This window comes from Pelobates fuscus, chromosome 10 (genome assembly GCF_036172605.1).
Source record: "Pelobates fuscus isolate aPelFus1 chromosome 10, aPelFus1.pri, whole genome shotgun sequence".
Lineage (NCBI taxonomy): Eukaryota > Metazoa > Chordata > Amphibia > Anura > Pelobatidae > Pelobates > Pelobates fuscus.
The window spans coordinates 81,207,283-81,225,019 of record NC_086326.1 but is presented as its reverse complement, the minus strand read 5'-3'; the positions used below and the strand labels follow the sequence as shown (position 1 = coordinate 81,225,019).

The window sequence follows — 17,737 nt, the reverse complement described above, 5'->3', positions numbered from 1 at the left end:
GGGTGATAGACACGTTATCTATGCTGATTGATAAGTCGTTGTGGGCAATAAAGTTCTTTTTATACTATTTCTATTAGACAATAGGTAGACTAGCGGTTTAATTGAGTTTTACGAAATATTTTTGGTGTTAAATGTTTAGTAACCTTCACTTGCAAAATGTTTCTGAGGATGGTTATTTTACAGCGTAGGTTAACTTCATGAGAGCTATCACTAGGACTTACCAAAATAGTACGTTCAAGCATTTACAGGCTCATGCAATTTAGGTGAATATTTTGCATTTCTGTCTCCATTTTATCCATGACAGGAGATTTTATTAACTTTAGAAGCTTTCAAGATCAGGGTGGAGCATGCTGTATAATTATACAAATGACTATGGAATTGTGTTTTTACTTGTTAAATCCATGCTTAGAATGGTCTTTTGCTGAGTGCAGCCACTAGCTTCTCCAGTTAATGTGGCTCTTTTACATCTGGTCATGTGATTCTTGTCTGATGACCAAGTCCTGCATGACTGAGGCAGCAACTACCCTAACGCGCCCCCACCCCACTCCCCCTACGCAGACACACTGCTTTCATAGCAGAAGAATGTCGCATCGAGGCTGTGGCCTACAAACCCAGTAAGCCAGTGTTCCCAGGGGTTTACCGCAATATTATTGTGAGGGATGTTTTGGATATTATATTGCCTTTTGACTTGAAAATCAAGATTCTTGCTAGTCACGCTGTGTCTTGATGTACAATGGGATTTTATTTTTCTATACATAGAAGCACATTCCTAAATAGCAGCTAACAATGTGACCGAGAATTTTATAAGTCATAAATTAATAAACCTAAATACCCCCCCAAGTCTAACTTCTGTCATGACATGCAAACCATTTAATGATTGAAACAGTCTTTACAATCAATTCAACCTTACTTAAATTAATTCTTAATATTCATAAAAGCAAAAAACAAGTAAGGGCTGCACCACATATAATAGGATAAAATAAAGATAAAGTAAAATAGAATAAAATTAAATACTGTGAGTCTTATTCCAAATGTGCAATTTGTCACATATAAAATGGTCTCTTATTCGGGAGGTAGGTTCCACTTTGGTTCCTAGGTTCTTTATACTTGGAGGGTCTTGGTGTCTTTAGTCTCCGTATGTGGGTGAAAAAGAGACAGGATAACCTGATAGTGCAGTAAGTCAGGGCTAAGTAGGCCTTGTATTAATAATAATAATATTGCACTCACATATAATGGAACTATGACCAGCTCTAGTGTGCATCGCCTATAGTGGTATAATCCCCACTTATGTGATATGGTGGTGGTAGGTCTCAGCTGGTAGTTGTCTAGGTGCTCAGAGAGAAAATAAGAATAGCCACAGATAGTGCTCTCAGAAGAGAAATCACTGTAGATATAATATAGTATACCGTATAGACCCTCTCAACACTAGTTAACTCATAATGATAGCCAAAAAATAGGGAAATCTTACCTTAAATTAACTGTAGAATCCTCAAAAAAGTAATACCAAATCAAACAAATTTTTCTTTACGTTTATTTCTAACACACGGCAATAAATACTGGTACCATGGGTTGTTGGAGTGACTGTATAATGCTTCACAATGTACATAAAAAAAATACAATTTGTATAGATGACACTTGGAAATGAAAAGCGTCAAATGAAACAGAATAAGATCACATAAAAGGGGAAAACAGAAACAATCCTAATATCTCTTGGTCTATTTAATGTTAAATGAAAACAGTACTCACTATAACAACTTCATTTAAATGCAGTTGTTCTAGTGGGGGCAGAGCCAACAAACTAGCTGAAAAGACGCATGCTAAATCAACTCCTGCTGACTCTCTTGTGATTACCACAATTTTGAGCTAATCTGAGCTCTTGAAAACGGCATACAAAGCTGCCTGAGTCATCAGAGGACCCTGGGAAAACACTCCTGAAAATCTCGAGGGCCCAATGAGGGGCAAACTAGGGATATTGGTCTGCTTTTGTCTCAACCATAAAGGTCACAGATGGCGGAACTCAGGTCTGACTCGTTCCAAGGCTCAATCTCTGCCTCTGACAACGAGGACTTTGACCTACTGGATGCGCCATCTCACCTCACTTAACCCGGCTGCAGTCCCAGAGGCAGCCCTACCCCCTCTGGTCTCCAAAACTGACCTCACCACCATGGTCAAAGATATCAATGCTTTCTTCTCCTCAGAATTAGCAGTGCTCCGGGAGGATCTGGACACACTGACAGGACGGATTTGTCAGGGTCTTACCTGAGTTGGGAGTCTGTAGCGCAGATATGTCGCTCACCCTTGCAGATAGCCACAGGCCGAGGTGGTCAGGTAAGAATTCACCTGGCCTGTGGGTCTGTGCACGGGGGCTGTGCAGGATGCAGTACCAAATACGCAGGACAGGCAAGGACAGAACCAGCAGGATAGTCGAGGGATAGCCGAGGTCAAAGGATGCCAGAGGTCAGGAACAACAAGGAGTAGCCGAAGTCAAGGGATGCCAGAGGTCAGAATAAACGTAGTCACAAGCCGAGGTCAAATAAACGAAGGAGATAAACTGGAACACTGGTACGACACAGCAACACAAGATCAAAGACTTGACACTGAGTACAGGGCGAGGCTGGGTTTAAATACCCTGCTGATGATAGATCAGAGTCAGGTGAGATACAGACAAGTCAAGGTGCAGCCCCCGGTGTAGAGCCATGCCAGGATGAACAAGACCGGAATCCGTAGTCTCTGGTAAAGCTGCTGTGGCTCAGAGGCAGAGAGCAGGACTAGGATAGATAAGTTCCCCGGTTCAAGTCCCCTGTTGGGAATTCCAGGAGCGACCACGTCTGGCCGTCTGTCTCACAGGTGAGTACCCTGACAGGATTAAAGCTACAGAGTAGTGATACTTTACAAGTTTTAAACGTTCGTCTGGGGTTGCTGTATCTGTATTTTAACTGATCAGTTACTGAATTAAATATGAGGACAAGAAGCTCGACGAGGGAATGCAAATTATTGAACTTGAATAACCACTCATAATAAGTCTTAAGGAGTAGAGAGCTAACTAGAATAGAAATGCTTGTCTGAATCTGGCAATGACAAATGATGTTGACCTTATTCCAAGCATTTTCGTGAAGATGCACTTAAAGAATAGTTACTGTAATAATAATGTTATCATTTGGAAAGATAATTTAAAAATATATAATTGTCCAAAAGTTGGATTTTAAAACCCAACCTGGGCAACCAAAGTGCATCTGTGGAACAAATATATAAATAAAATACAAATGGTTCTGTAAAAGACTGTAAGTTCTGGACTTCAAAAGAATGCTCAATTTATTAATGCATACATCTAGCAGAGTAACACATACGATTCCCTAAAGTTCATCAAAGCTCTTCCAATGCGATGTCACCGATACAAGAAAAAAAAAATATTTCTATAGTTTAAAGTTTATAAAACTTAAGAAAAAATAACTAAATATATTTTTAAAAAAGACAACACATTAAAACCAAATCGGTAACTAATTAAAATGGGAACTTTGCTTTCATTTAGGTGTTGGTATTAGGGACGAAGATTGAATGGTAACTTAATGCTCTAACAAAAATATATGTGGGAAAGACAATGGCAAAGTACAGCAGTGTAAAATTCTAGAGGAAAATCTTACCTAAGAAAAGACCACAGATCAACAGATGTCAGCTGTCTAAAATTGTACATGCACAGCATCTTCTACAGTTCAAAAATAACTTGAGTATTTACAATGTAGTTCACAGAAATCCAGAGTCTCTATCCTACAGCAAATTATCAGACTTGTCACAAAGGTATAGACGGTGATCTTCTCTTTCTTTATCAGGTGACAGTTGTCATCTCTATGTCCTCCCGTCATGGAGAGGGAGAAAGATTGAGAATCGTAATGTGTCTCGCTATTATCCAACAGGGCTTTAAAAGTTTGGTAACGCCAAGCCTGCAGCTTTGGCTTCGGAAGGATTTGACATGTATTTGAAAGTATCTTTAATATAATTTTATAAAATGCAAACACTTTAGCACATTTGCAAAAAAGGCGATGTTATTGGCTAGTTCACAAGTAATAACAATGTAGGCCACGTGCATGATTAAAAAAGCTAGGAAACTGTAATGTACAGTATTCACACATTCTTTGTCTGAAAGTTGTTACTGTCAGCAGCTTTTTGTGTGTCTGCAAATATTACAGAAGCAACTATGTCTGCTCATTAATGTTGGAAGCATTTGCTGGTTGGTGTGGATATGGAGCAAAGATATGAGAAAGCATGTACCAATTCATTTAGACAGAATTATTACCCATTGATCAGGTCAACCTAGCTAACAAGTTTCAGTAGCTGAAATTGTGATGTGTGTAAGTTACAGGGAGGTAGGTGCTTTAGTTTCTCAGAAACACTATGTATACCATGGAAAGTAGATCACTTATGAGTGTAGTATGAATATTATTATTATTGACTGAATTGACTTTCGAACTGTTTTTTCAATAATTGTTAACATTGACCTAAAAATACATGAAAGGAACTAGTGTGCAAAATTCTATAAGTGCACAAAGTTTATACTTAATTTGATTCACTTTGTGCAGTTATTTCAATAAGGTTGTTTTTATATCCCTAAAAATTACACTAGTGGTACTTTTTATATCTTGTTATCATATTCCATGTACAATAGCATTGGAAAAGACTATTTGTAACCCAACTGAAAAAATATAAACATTATGCATAAGCGCTCCCATTTCCATGCTATGTGGTTTTCGGTTCTGTGTTAGTGTGTCAGGGTGTAACTGCTAGCTTTTTTCCCTTCTGGGTTCAGTCATATCAAAATAATTAATACATGTTTTAGCGCTTGCGTACGGATATATATTTCTCATAAACGGCCTTCTTTATCCTCGCGTAGAGAGAAAAAAGGTTTACAATCCCTTTTAGAGTCAACAGTATCACCAGGGATTCTTCACAAATGGCAATTATACTGCATATAGTGTAACGGACCGTTTCAGCAGACAAGGGGTTAAAATCCGTTTAGGCGATATGCCCCTTTCTGAGAGACAGGCACAGCTACTGCAGAACACCAAACTCCAGAACTGGATACAAAATAGCACTCCAAACTGGAACCTCACGAATAGCTGCTAGCAGACGAACAGGAAAAGCAGACATCAGCTTACACTCCTAGCAATCGATCTCCAACAGCATACAGTGAATCCCCCCAAGAACGAGACAAGGCTCCGTGTTGAGGGTCAAGCAGTGGTCTGAGGTGCTGGGGCACCCAGCCTGGTTTTTATTACATGAGTACACATACAGGCCACACCCAGGGGGAGGCATAAAATAACCAATAGTATCACGGGTGCAACCCACACATCCCCTCCCCTTAGTGTGACACATAATACAGTAAAAATACAGTTTCCACACATACTCTGTAACTTTAAAACCATACATCACATTCACATAAAAATACATATCCTCAATCAATCCATTCAGGGGAACAACATATTAAAAAATGGCATGAATCAGACCAGGGGTTCAAAAGTTAGTAAAAGTATCTTTTGTTCCCCCTGGATGGCAGAAAAAAACATCCCCACAATGCATCCCGGTTTCCTCCCTTCTGCCCTGGAGAAGTAATCCAATTATCCAGGACTAGAGGCAGACTCCATTAACCACATGGTTGCAAAACGACATAAAACACTTTAAAATACATAAAGTCACATTTTACACATAACACACAGACATTTCACATATCCCCAGATAGCTCAGGTCTGAGTGCACATTATTTGGTGAATGGCACTCAGACCAACCGAATACAGTTTAATCGCCATAGAGCCAAAGTCTTTAATCACACGAATAGGCTCCATGGCAAAGCTATCTGGGTTACCACAGCTCACACAGGGCAAGTACCAAATGACCCCACTGTATTTAAAGGGCCAGAATGAGTGACATACACTCTGGTATGGCCGCATACTGTTTTTAAAGGACCCAATCTCCCAGGGCCATAGTCCAAAGGCAGCAGGCGGGCAGCCAGGCTTCTCCAATGCAATGTGGCGAGATTGCTCTCGTCACATATAGGATCACAGGTTACACGGCAGATGCCACAGTGTTTGATTGAAACGTTTCGTTCAGTACTATGTGACATACATTGCTCTTTTTGCACTCTGTAGTGAGATAGCAGCCTCTCCGGCTGAATTACTGCAATAAAATAAATGCTGGCAAAGGGTATATGTGATCCTGTGAGGGCAGGGCTGAACATTAGCAAAAAGCTGGCCTGGGCATTTGAAGGAAGAGCAGCCAAATGGGGAAGGGGGGCATTGTGTCATCACTAGCACAAACACACCACAAAATGGGCATTTCAGTTTGATGCCTCTCTAAGGCAGCCCATTTGCAGAGCCCAGCTGAAGAGCTCTCTCATGGGGAGTAATGATCTGTGTTCGTTTAATGCTTGTTCTGTGTTTTCTGGTGACTTGTCTCTGGTTTTCCCATAAACGGGACACCAGGGGACCAAAGATGGCACAGGGTTAAAAGAGGTCAAGTGAGTGTGTGAGGGAGGAAGGGGAGACTGCATGTGTTGTATGTGTTGTTTACTTGTGGTGTTTTGTGTTTGGTAGGTTACCTGTGCATGCATGTGCACTTGTGTGTGTGGATGGGGCTGTTTGCAGTCTAGTGTGTGTGTCTGGATAGGGGCTGTAGTGGGTTTGTGGAAAGGGGCAGTATTGTGTGATTGTACAGGGATTATCATGCTTAGGGAGAACACAGGCTGCACTGTGTGTGGGGCGAGAGTCTGCAATGTGTGAGGGGACTAATGGCTATATTCTTTAGGGGGAGGAGGGATAGTGGATTAGTAGATAGTTTATATAATAAAATCATTTAAAATAATACTATAGGGTGTCCCAAAATAATGTATACACACTTTGAATGATTATAAAGTCACTGTTCATTTTCAAAATGTAAAAGAATCTCTAGAAATGAATAACTTGTTTGTTAATGCATGTTTTCAAACTGATGACTGTTCTGGTCCAGGCACTGCTGATACCGCAAGGGCAAGGCAATGAAGTTTTCAGCTGTTAAAGTGTGTGTACATTTTTTGGGGCATCCTGGTATTATAATAATACTTATTAGACAAGTATCCTCCCCTCCTCATTTGGCTTACATTTGGCCAGGGAGGGGGAGAATCCGGTTCTGTCCATCGGTAAAAACTGCTCCTTCCTCCAGGCTCTTGGGAAAGTGTTGCCATGGTAACTAGCAGCGAAACTCTGATACACTTTCAGGAACAGTTCACAGCACGTTTATTTGGAACCCTGGCATTACAGAAGCCTGGCCAGTGAGGTAGAACTTTGAAGCTACCTCTGGGGGCCAATGTTCAGATTGTGAAACAAAAGTGCTCTCCAATATTTAGGTGATATACCACCATCTATTGTACAAAACACTGGTGTGTGCAGTGCAGTGCTAGAAAAGAATATCGCATGCAAACAAATATGAGCTTACCCAAAATATTATGCAGCATACATTTTTTCACGTATATAGGATAAAATCAGAAAAAAAAAGAGGCTTTTAAACATTTTGGCTCTGAACATAAAAGCTTTCGGTGCCTTTCTGGTGGCAACAGTAACCTTCTCCCCTAAACCTCCAGTGGGGTTTGTTCATGATTGCTTAAGCCCTGAAGGGGCCAGCTGGGGAGGTCCCTTGATCTCCCTTGCAGCCTCAGCCCATGGCCATTGTAGCACTCCAGCAGGGGAGGGCTGGCAGCCTTAGGCCTGGGGGGCAAAACCAGTCAAGTGGCCCATTGCGCCACCAAATCAGTTCACCATAAATGCCCACCTTTTCCTGGTTTTATAACGGATATTGATGTTATGCTAATCAGTAGCTCTTTGCCATACCCACTCCTTCACGGCTCTGACTTTCAATGTTGTCAGAGCGCAGGCTGAGAATCTCTGAGCCTGTGCTCTGACTCACTAACTGAGCGCTGGAACCACGAGGGAGAGGATATGATCTGACTGCACCTACTGCTGGTGCGCACCAGTGGACCACCAGCGAATCGTTTAAATTAAATATGCTGGTGTACCCAACTTGTGAGCTGTGTTGGCCGCCGGGTGCCTCTGTTGTCATGGCACCCTGCGTGACCGCACAGCTTGCCCACCCCAACGGCTGGCCCTGCTGACACACACTGACGTTACTACTTAGACATCCCTCAATATTAATACAGACATCAGAGTAAACACCAATAAACTGTGGAAACAGAGCTGATCCCCCAAATTTATAAAGGTTTGCTTAGAGGATGTATTGTAAGATTAAATCATGCCTCCTCCTCTCTCTCCCCCCATGCGCTGCTCTGTAGGCTGGGAGGAAGTGAAGAGTAATCACAGTCTCCCAGCACAACGCCACCTGTGGCTGCATGGGGAACAGCTGTTTAATGTAATGCTTGCAGGACGGCCAGCTGCCGCAGAACCTCTTTGTTTACGTCTCTGCAAAGGGCTCCAGGCACTGCTTGTTGTGAGTGTGAGCCACTGTAAATTAGGGGCAGAGGGCAGAGGGCACTTGCACTGCGGTCAAGACGGGTCTGGGCAGGAGGAGAGTGCAGTGCAATCAGTGAACTCCCCTCCTGTGGGTCACCAGTAGACTGGTGCACCTGCCCAGGATCAGAGCCGGTGCAAGGATTTTTGCCGCCCTAGACAAAATATAAATTTGCCGCCCCCCCATGTGACATCACAATGCCCCACCCATATGATCTGCCATATGAACTAACGCCAGTGCTGCACACAGTGTGTGTTTACATTAAAAAGCCTGCAGGGACCAGCTATAGACACCACAACCACTTCATTAAGCTATAGTGTCCCTTTAATGTGAGGTAAATTATAGATTAGTGTCACTAATAATATACTAGATTGCCTACTTACAATTAGATGAGGATGATGATGAGCTGCAGTTTGGCTCCACTGGTCTGGTGTAGAACAGGATCTCTGGAGGCTGTTTGCAACTGTGGTCACAAAATTCAATGTTCTGGGAGAATTAGAAGCAGCTCCATTTTTTGGGGGCCTCTTACACAGCTCAAGGTCTGGGCCCCAGAGCCTGACGGTGAGTATGCCCATAAGGCCCACTCATAAGTCCACTTATATGTTCCACCCACCCATGAGTTCGCTCACAGGGAGTGGAGTGTGTAGGGGATGTGTTATGAGTTATTGTAGAGGATCTAATATGTGTGCTTATGGTATGTAGTTTATAGGGATACCAGTTTGTGCAGGTGATGCAGTGTGTTTGTGTGTAGTGGAAGCAGTGTGTATTTGTGTATAAGGGATGTATTATGTGTTTCTGGTTGTGTGTAAGGGATGCATTGTGTGAATCTGTGTTTGTATGCATAAGGGATGCAAGGTGTGTGTCTGTATGTGTGTGCATTGAGTGTAAGAGATGCATTGTGTTTCTGTGTGTATGTAAGAAAAGCAGTGTGTGTGTGTTTGCATTGTCTGTTTCTGTGTATGTGTGCAAAGGATGCATTGTCTTTGTGTGGGGGTTGCATTGTGTGTGTGTGTAATGGATGCATTGTGTGTTTCTCTGTGTGTAAGGGAAGCATGTTGTGTTTCTGTGTATGTATAGGGATGCATTGTGTGTTTCTGTGTATGTATAGGGATGCATTGTGTGTGTGTGTGTGCACATAGTGTGCCCTGTCTTGTCCTCTGTCCTATAGAGCTCTCCCTTCTGTCCCTTAGAGCTTCTTAACCCTCCTACTTCTTCTTACTCCCCCTTCTTCTTCTTACTCCCCCTTCTTCTTACTCCCCCCTCTTATTCTTACTCCCCCTTCTTCTTCTTCTTATCTCCCCTCCTTCTTATTCCCCCTCTCCCTCTTCTTACTCCCCCTCCCCTTCCTCCCTCTTTTTCTTATCTCCCCTCCTTCTTATTCCCCCTCTCCCTCTTCTTACTCCCACTCCCCTTCCCCCCTCTTTTTCTTATCGCCCCTCCTTCTTACTCCCCCCTCTTCTTACTCCCCTTCCCCCTCTTCTTCTTACTTCCCCTTCTTCTTCTTACCCCCCTCGTTTTCTTATCTCCCCTCCTTCTTACTCCTCCCTCTTCTTACTCACCCCCTTCTTTTTCTTATCTCCCCTCCTTCTTACTCCCCCTCCCCCTCTTCTTATTCCCCCTCCCCCTCTTCTTCCCCACTTTTTCTTATCCCCCCTCCTTCTTACTGCCCCCTCTTCTTACTCCCCCCTCCCCCTCTCCCTACTCCCCCTCCCTCTTTTCTTACTCCCCCGCCCTCTCTTCTTCTTACTCCCCCCTCCCTCTCTTCTTACCCCCCTCCCCTCTTACTCCCCCCTCCCTCTCTTCTTACCCCCCTCCCCTCTTACTCCCCCCTCCCCTCTTCTTACTCCCCCCTCCCCTCTTCTTACTTCCCCCTCCCTCTTCTTACTCCCCCCTCCCCTCTTCTTACTCCCCCCTCCCCTCTTACTCCCCCCTCACTCTCCCCCTCTTCTTACTCTCCCCCTCCCCTCCTCTTACTCTCCACCCTCCCCTCCTCTTACGCCCCCCTCCCCTCTTACTCCCCCTCACTCTCCCCCTCCCCTCTTCTTACTCCCCCCTCTTCTTATTCCCCCACCTCCCCTCTTACTCCCCCATCCCCTCTTCTTACTCCCCCTCCCCTCTTCTTACTCCCCACCTCCCTCTCCACCTCCCCTCTAACTCCCCCTTCCCCTCTTACTCTCCCCCTCCGCTCTTCTTACTCCCCACCCCTTCTTCTTACTCCCCCTCCCCTCTTCTTACTTCCCCTCCCTCTCCTCTTCTTACTCCCCCTCCCTCTTCTTACTCCCCCTCCCTCTCCTTACTCCCCCTCCCTCTCCCCCTCTTCTTACTCTCCCTCTCCCCCTCCTCTTACTCTCCCCCCTCCCCTCCTCTTACTCTCCCCCCTCCCCTCCTCTTACTCCCCCCTCCCCTCTTACTCCCCCCTCACTCTCCCCCTCTTCTTACTCTCCCCCCACCCCTCCCCTCTTCTTACTCCCCCACCTCCCCTCTTACTCCCCTACCTCCCCTCTTACACCCCCTCCCCTCTTCTTATTCCCCCCTCCCCTCTTACTCCCTCTCCCCTCTTCTTATTCCCCCCTCCCCTCTTACTCCCCCCACCCCTCTTCTTATTCCCCCCTCCCCTCTTCTTATTCCCCCCTCCCCTTTTCTTATTCCCCCCTCTTCTTATTTCCCCCCTCCTCTCTTCTTATTCCCCCCCTCTCCCCTATTCTTATTCCCCCCTCTCCCCTCTTCTTATCCCCCCTCCCCTCTTCTTGTTCCCCCCCTCTCCCCTCTTCTTATCCCCCCTCCCCTCTTCTTATCCCCCCCTCCCCTCTTCTTATCCCCCCCTCCCCTCTTCTTATCCCCCCTCTCCTCTTCTTATCCCCCCTCTCCCCTCTTCTTATCCCCCCTCTCCCCTCTTCTTATCCCCCCTCTCCCCTCTTCTTATCCCCCACACTCCCCTCTTCTTATCCCCCCTCTCCCCTCTTCTTATCCCCCCTCCCCTCTTCTTATTCCCCCCACCCTCTCCCCTCTTCTTATTCCCCCCACCCTCTCCCCTCTTCTTATTCCCCCCACCCTCTCCCCTCTTCTTATTCCCCCCACCCTCTTCTTATTCCCCCCCCTCTCCCCTCTTCTTATCCCCCTCCCCTCTTCTTATCCCCCCTCCCCTCTTCTTATCCCCCCCTCTCCCCTCTTCTTATGCCCCCCCTCTCCCCTCTTCTTATTCCCCCCTCTGCCCTCTTCTTATTCCCCCCTCTCCTTATTCCCCCCTCTCCCCTCTTCTTATCCCCCCTCTCCCCTCTTCTTATCCCCCCTCTCCCCTCTTCTTATCCCCCCTCTCCCCTCTTCTTATCCCCCCCTCTCCCCTCTTATTCCCCCCACCCTCTCCCCTCTTCTTATTCCCCCTCCCCTCGTCTTATTCCCCCCCCTCTTCTTATTCCCCCCATCCCCTCTTCTTATTCCCCCCCTCCCCTCTTCTTATTCCCCCCCCTCCCCTCTTCTTATTCCCCCCTTCCCCTCTTCTTATTCCCCCCCCCTTCCCCTCTTCTTATTCCCCCCCTCCCCTCTTCTTATTCCCCCCCCTCCCCTCTTCTTATTCCCCCCCTCCCCTCTTCTTACCCCCTCCCCTGTAGCTGGCCGAGCCGGTCTCCAGTCCGCGGTCCCGGCCGGAGTGATGGGAAGGTGCACGCTCAGTGTGCACTTCCTGTCAGTCCGGCCGGTTACAGGAAACAGAAACTCCGCGCGGAACACGAGTTTCTGTTTCCTGTAACCGGCCGGACTGACAGGAAGTGCACACTCAGTGTGCACCTTCCCATCACTCCGGCCGGGACCGCGGACCGGAGACCGGCTCGGCCAGCTACAGGGGAGGGGAGAAGCTGCTGCAGCCGTCTGAGCGCTCTTTACAGAGCGCTCAGGCGGCTGCAGCATTTAAAGGGCCGGCCCACCGCGGCCAGTCCTAAAATAATTTCGGGCGGCCTGGGGGGCAATTGCCTCCCTGCCCCCCGGCCCAGCCCGCCCCTGCACTCCAGGCATTAGACTGGTTAGCCAAAAGACTAGTCCAGGCCATTCCAGGCCTGTGTGAGAGTATGGAAAGAGAGCTTTGATATGTGGATTAGGTGGCACATATGACTTTTGAAAAAGTTGGATATTCAAAAGGGTTTATTTACTAAAGACAGGATTTTCTGCAGATGGATAAAATCCATTGAAATTGGTCAAAATCCACTCAGCATGGAAATCCTGATATTTATTAAAGCCCATTACAATTAGAATTTGGTCAACCCGACCAAATTATTGTTGAATCTATGTTCTGATTTTGTACTGGTAGCGCTAGCAGCAAGTGAGCAAATGGGTAATTTAAAAAAAATAAAAAATTGATAGCCTAAAGCAGGGGTAGGCAACCTTCGGCTCTACAGATGTTTTGGACTACATCTCCCATAATGCTTTTACAGCCATATTGCTGGCAAAGCATCAAGGGAGATGTAGTCCACAACATCTGTAGAGCCGAAGGTTGCCTACCCCTGGCCTAAAGGGTCTGTATGGCCCCTATACTAGTAGAAGTGTGGTTTAAACACTTTTTTTTTGTTTTTTATATCACTGGGAGCATATCAGCCAGTGACTGCTTAAAATTAGTGACTTGGCAGCTGTTGCTGGCCAGTTGCTAGACAGGGCCATATTCCATTGAGGAAAGGACAGTAAAATACCGGGGGAACTGTCAATGGCTCCTCCCTGTGCCCACCTTTGAGCCTCCCTGCCTCTACCCATTGACAGTGGGGGAGGGCTCTAAAAATAGACTGCCTCTAATCTCTCCAAAGTTTCCTTTCCTCTATCTGACCACCATCTGCTGAATTTTGACGTTGGCATACCGCTGTACACAAATTACACCACCCTTGGCACATCAGTCTTGCAGAAACCTCCTCGTTCTTGACCTATTTTCCACCAACCTCCAAACTCTCCTTTTACCCATCTCAAATCTCACCTGCCCTAACTTTGCAAACTCCTTCTATGATTTCACCCTCTCCTATCAACTTGACAGTTGAACAGTTAAACACAGCAAGTGCCCCCAACTACAACCTTGACACACCAAGCTGACTCAATACCTCCAAGAAATGTTCCAAAACTGCCGAACGCTGCTGGAAAAAGTTTTACTCTGCATTTGACTTTCTCCACTACAAATTCATACTGAGCTCCTACAGCTTGGCTCTTTCCTCTGCAAAAGTAAATGACTTAAATACCTTTAGCACCACACTCTCCTGCAAACCCAAATGCCTATTTCACACTTTTAACTCTCTTCTTTGCCCTGTTGCTCGTCCTCCTACCAACTTGACCACCACAAGCTTTGTAACTTCACTGAGAAGATCTCTCCTCTCTCTCCTTCCCCTAACAATACTTCCCCCAACCTCACTCCCTCTGCTGTTCTATGTTCATTCACACCCACTACATTAGCAGAGGTTTCTGCTCTGCTCTGGTCCTCCCGCCCCACCACCTGCTCCCTTTATCCTATTCCTCTGCATCTCATCCGCACTCTGTCTCCTTTACTTACTCTGCCTCTCATTTACACTAAAACTCTCAATCTCTTCCTCTCCTCTGATATATTTCCATCAGTCTTCAAACATGCAATTATAACTCAGATTCTATAAAAGCCCAACCTTGACCATAACTCGGTGTCCAACTACCGCCCTATCTCACTACTGCCTTTTGCTTCCAAGATCCTTGAAAGAGTTGTGTATGCGAGACTGACAGACTTCCTTGAATCCAACTCTCTGCTTGACCTGCTTCAGCTTGGTTTCTGCACTCATTACACTGTGGAAATGGGCCTAACCAAAGTACCCAATGATCTACTCGGTGGAAAATCTCATGGTCACTATTCTATCCTAATTTTCCTTGAACTTTCTGCTGCTTTTGATACAGTGTTGACCATTAACAGCTTCTTCTCATCCTCCGTAATCTCAATCTACGAGATATTGCTCTCTCCTGTTGCTCTTCCTACCCCTCCCAGCGCTCCTTCAGGGTTTCTTTCTCTGACTCTGCCTCTTCTTCCCAACCCCTCTATATTGGTGTTCCCCAAGGTTCAGTCTCTAAACCCCTACTGTTCTCTATACTTAAGAAAATGCAAGTGGAAGTTACTATGATGAAAATCAATAGTAAAAACAGAAATAGAGTGGAAATAAAATAGAAGTAGGGAAAATGACAATGCTGAGATCTACTAAATGGTGAAACTGGAGGATATGTAAACTAGACGCTCATGCACAAGTTAAAGCCAAAAAGATATGTCCTAAACAATAAATCTGCATACTAAATAGGACATTAATAAGTACTAAATAAAATTGCAAATATGAGTGGTCAATTAATAAAATTGTATCAGCTTGATTTCAGACTAATTACCTACTATGGTATAAGTAGAAGATACATCTGATAAAGCTGATTCAGACTAATTACCTACTATTTCTACAGTGAGTCTTTATAGTAGTCCATTTTAGGTCTCTTACTTTAGCCTATTTTAGTAGGATATCCCCCCTTTTTTTTCAGGTGTGTTGTCCTGCTCATTAGTGTGTATACTATTCTATTTATCTCAATCTATACTGCCTCCCTTAATAAACTCATCTGCTCCTTCGGCTTTCAATATCCTTATTATGTAGATGACATGAAAATCTGTCATCTCCTGATCTCTCACCACTTGACAAGTGTCTCTGACTGCCTCTCCACGATTCCAACTGGATGGCTGCTCACTTCCTTAAACTCAACCTGTCCAAAACAGAACTTCTGGTCTTTCCTCCCTCAAGTGTTGCTACTCATGTTTTTGTCTCCCTCCACATTAATGGTGCTACCATCAGCTCCACCACACAGGCTTGCTGCCTAGGTGTTCTCTTTGACTTCAACTTCTCCTTCACCCCTCATGTCTAGTCTATAACCAAATCCTTTTGCTTCCATCTCAAAAGCATTGCACACATAATGATTGCAGCGGCGAAGCTCATCTTCCTGTCCACCCACACCTCCCACACCTCACCTCTCTCTCAGTCCCTGCGTTGGCTTCCTGTAAGATATAGGGTTCCATTTAAAATTCTGGCTCTTGCTTACAAATCTCTACACAGTCTTGGCCCCTATGCTCTGCCAAATAACTGCATCTATCCTCTGTCCGTACCCCCACCTCTGATTCTCTGCTTCAAGACTTCTCTAGGGTTCACCGTTCCTATGGAACTCCCTTCCCTTCTCCATTAGATGCTCACCCAGTCTCCACTCATCCAAGAAATCATTACTACACCTGCTTTAGACCGTATACAATGTATTTTATCTTGCAATGTTTTCACAGGATCTGCAATGTTTGTATGAATGCAAAAATTTTGATTTTCTCACATGCAGTAGGTTTGCTTTGTTTTTGTAAGGACCTTAAAGGCATTTACGAGCAGTAGCGCTTACTAAAAAATGGCAATGGAATATAAAAAGATTGTATGCATTTGAGCAAAGTGGCCATATACAGTAAATACAGTTTAATCATATATTTCTAAAATAAAGGTATTTAAATCTGTTATAGCAATCTTTAGCAATCTCTGGAATGCTAATGCAATGCTGACAAGGAAATGGTAGAGTCCAGTCACTCCTCCCTCCTACAATGTGGGATTGTTATAACCTATTGAAATTTCCTGTACTGTTTAAAAGCAGGGGATGAGTAGTGTCTTCTGGAAGAGAAATTAATTCATCTACAGGCTGGTAATCATAACTAGAATATATACGAGGGTGGCTTAATGGAATCGATTTCAATCTCCGGAGATGAAAATAAACATTTATACTAGATTTAGGTAATGAAGTTGTTAAAATAAAAAAAAAGAAAATGCAACTGATATTTCAAGGTAGGAAAACGCCTTTATAAAGGCCTGCTCATGTTTAGAGATCTCAGTCAGAGCATTCTGATTGGTTGGCTTCTGAGGGATTGGGACCTTTCTATTGCTTCCAGATTTATTCAAAGTGAGCAGCCACTACTTGCCTAAAACTTGTGCAGCCATGGTGGTTGATTTTCTTTCTTCTTTTACTATTTTTCTGATGGCTACTAGCACTGCCCAGCTAGCTAATAGTTTGGATTTTTTTAAATCCAGGCACTGGTTTGTAAGCATCAGGGCCTGGAGTTTAACCATCTAGGTCTGTTTTTCAGCCATTCAACAGATTTTGGTCAGGCTGAAATCCAATCAATTGAAATGTTGTTCAGCTGCTCATTCATGTGACTGTTCAGTTCAAGCAGATATTGTCCATGAAAAACATTCTGGGATGCATTCAGACAAACCAAAAAGGGCTCAACATTGGTTAATCAGTGTAATGCAAAATATATACATGATATAAATATTGTGTGTATATTTTGCTGTACACAGGCCTATTTTACTTTGGTTTACAAAAAGTAATCAGAGGGGACAATACGATGAATCCATCGACTGGTCACTTGAATAAAATCAACATTTGATGGCTGTCCCTTACTCTTCAATCATCTATCCTTTTTTTTCTTGGCACCACACACGGAACTGAATCAAATGAACATGTTTCGGCCATCCCACTAGTAGTTTTCTCATTCAAAGTCCATGTGGCTTTTTGGAGATCCAGAACTTGGGTTTAAAATTCAGCGAAATCGCAAATCTGTTGAATCTGAATGCACAAGATTCAGAGTCTGTGCAGAAGATTAAACAGTAACTGATGAATACTTGTAAAAACACAATGTTTAGGGATATCATTTTTAATATGTTGGATAATCGCTTCTTGATCCAAGGATATATCTGACTGCCATTCTGGAATCGAGAAGGATTTTTTTTCCAAGTTTGCTGCAAAATTGGAAAGTGCTTCAAAATGGCTTTTTCTTTGCCTTCTTTTGGATGAACAGCAAAAACCGACAGATGTGAGGCCGAACTTGATGGACGCAGGCATGGACAGGATGACAGCCTTTTGGGCCCCCGGGCCCTTTGAAGTTCAATATATATGTATTAAGTAAATGTCAAATATAATTTTGTTGCATGTTTGCATTTGAGCAGAAAATAATGTGTTTTTTAATATTTGTATTTGTGGAACGTCAATCTGTGCATCTTCAAGCATATATGTGAGAACAGTGGAACTGTGTGTGAATGGAGGGATGTATTATGTCTACTGCAAGAATTTTAATGCAGTCTTGTATTTATATGTAATTTCAGATTTTCATTGTAGGGATGTATGTGTGTTATATTGATGTGTGTGAAACCCAAAGTAAATTTCATGTTGTGCCAGTAGGTATAAAGTACATGTGTTTATTTGCATGTAGTGTAAATGT

General features: G+C 44.2%; 1 protein-coding gene across 2 annotated transcripts in view; it reads left to right on the top strand.

Moving 5' to 3' along the window:
- Positions 1–17,737, top strand: part of PSD (pleckstrin and Sec7 domain containing) — a 255,001-nt gene that overhangs the window by 9,371 nt on the left and 227,893 nt on the right. The window lies entirely within an intron of this gene.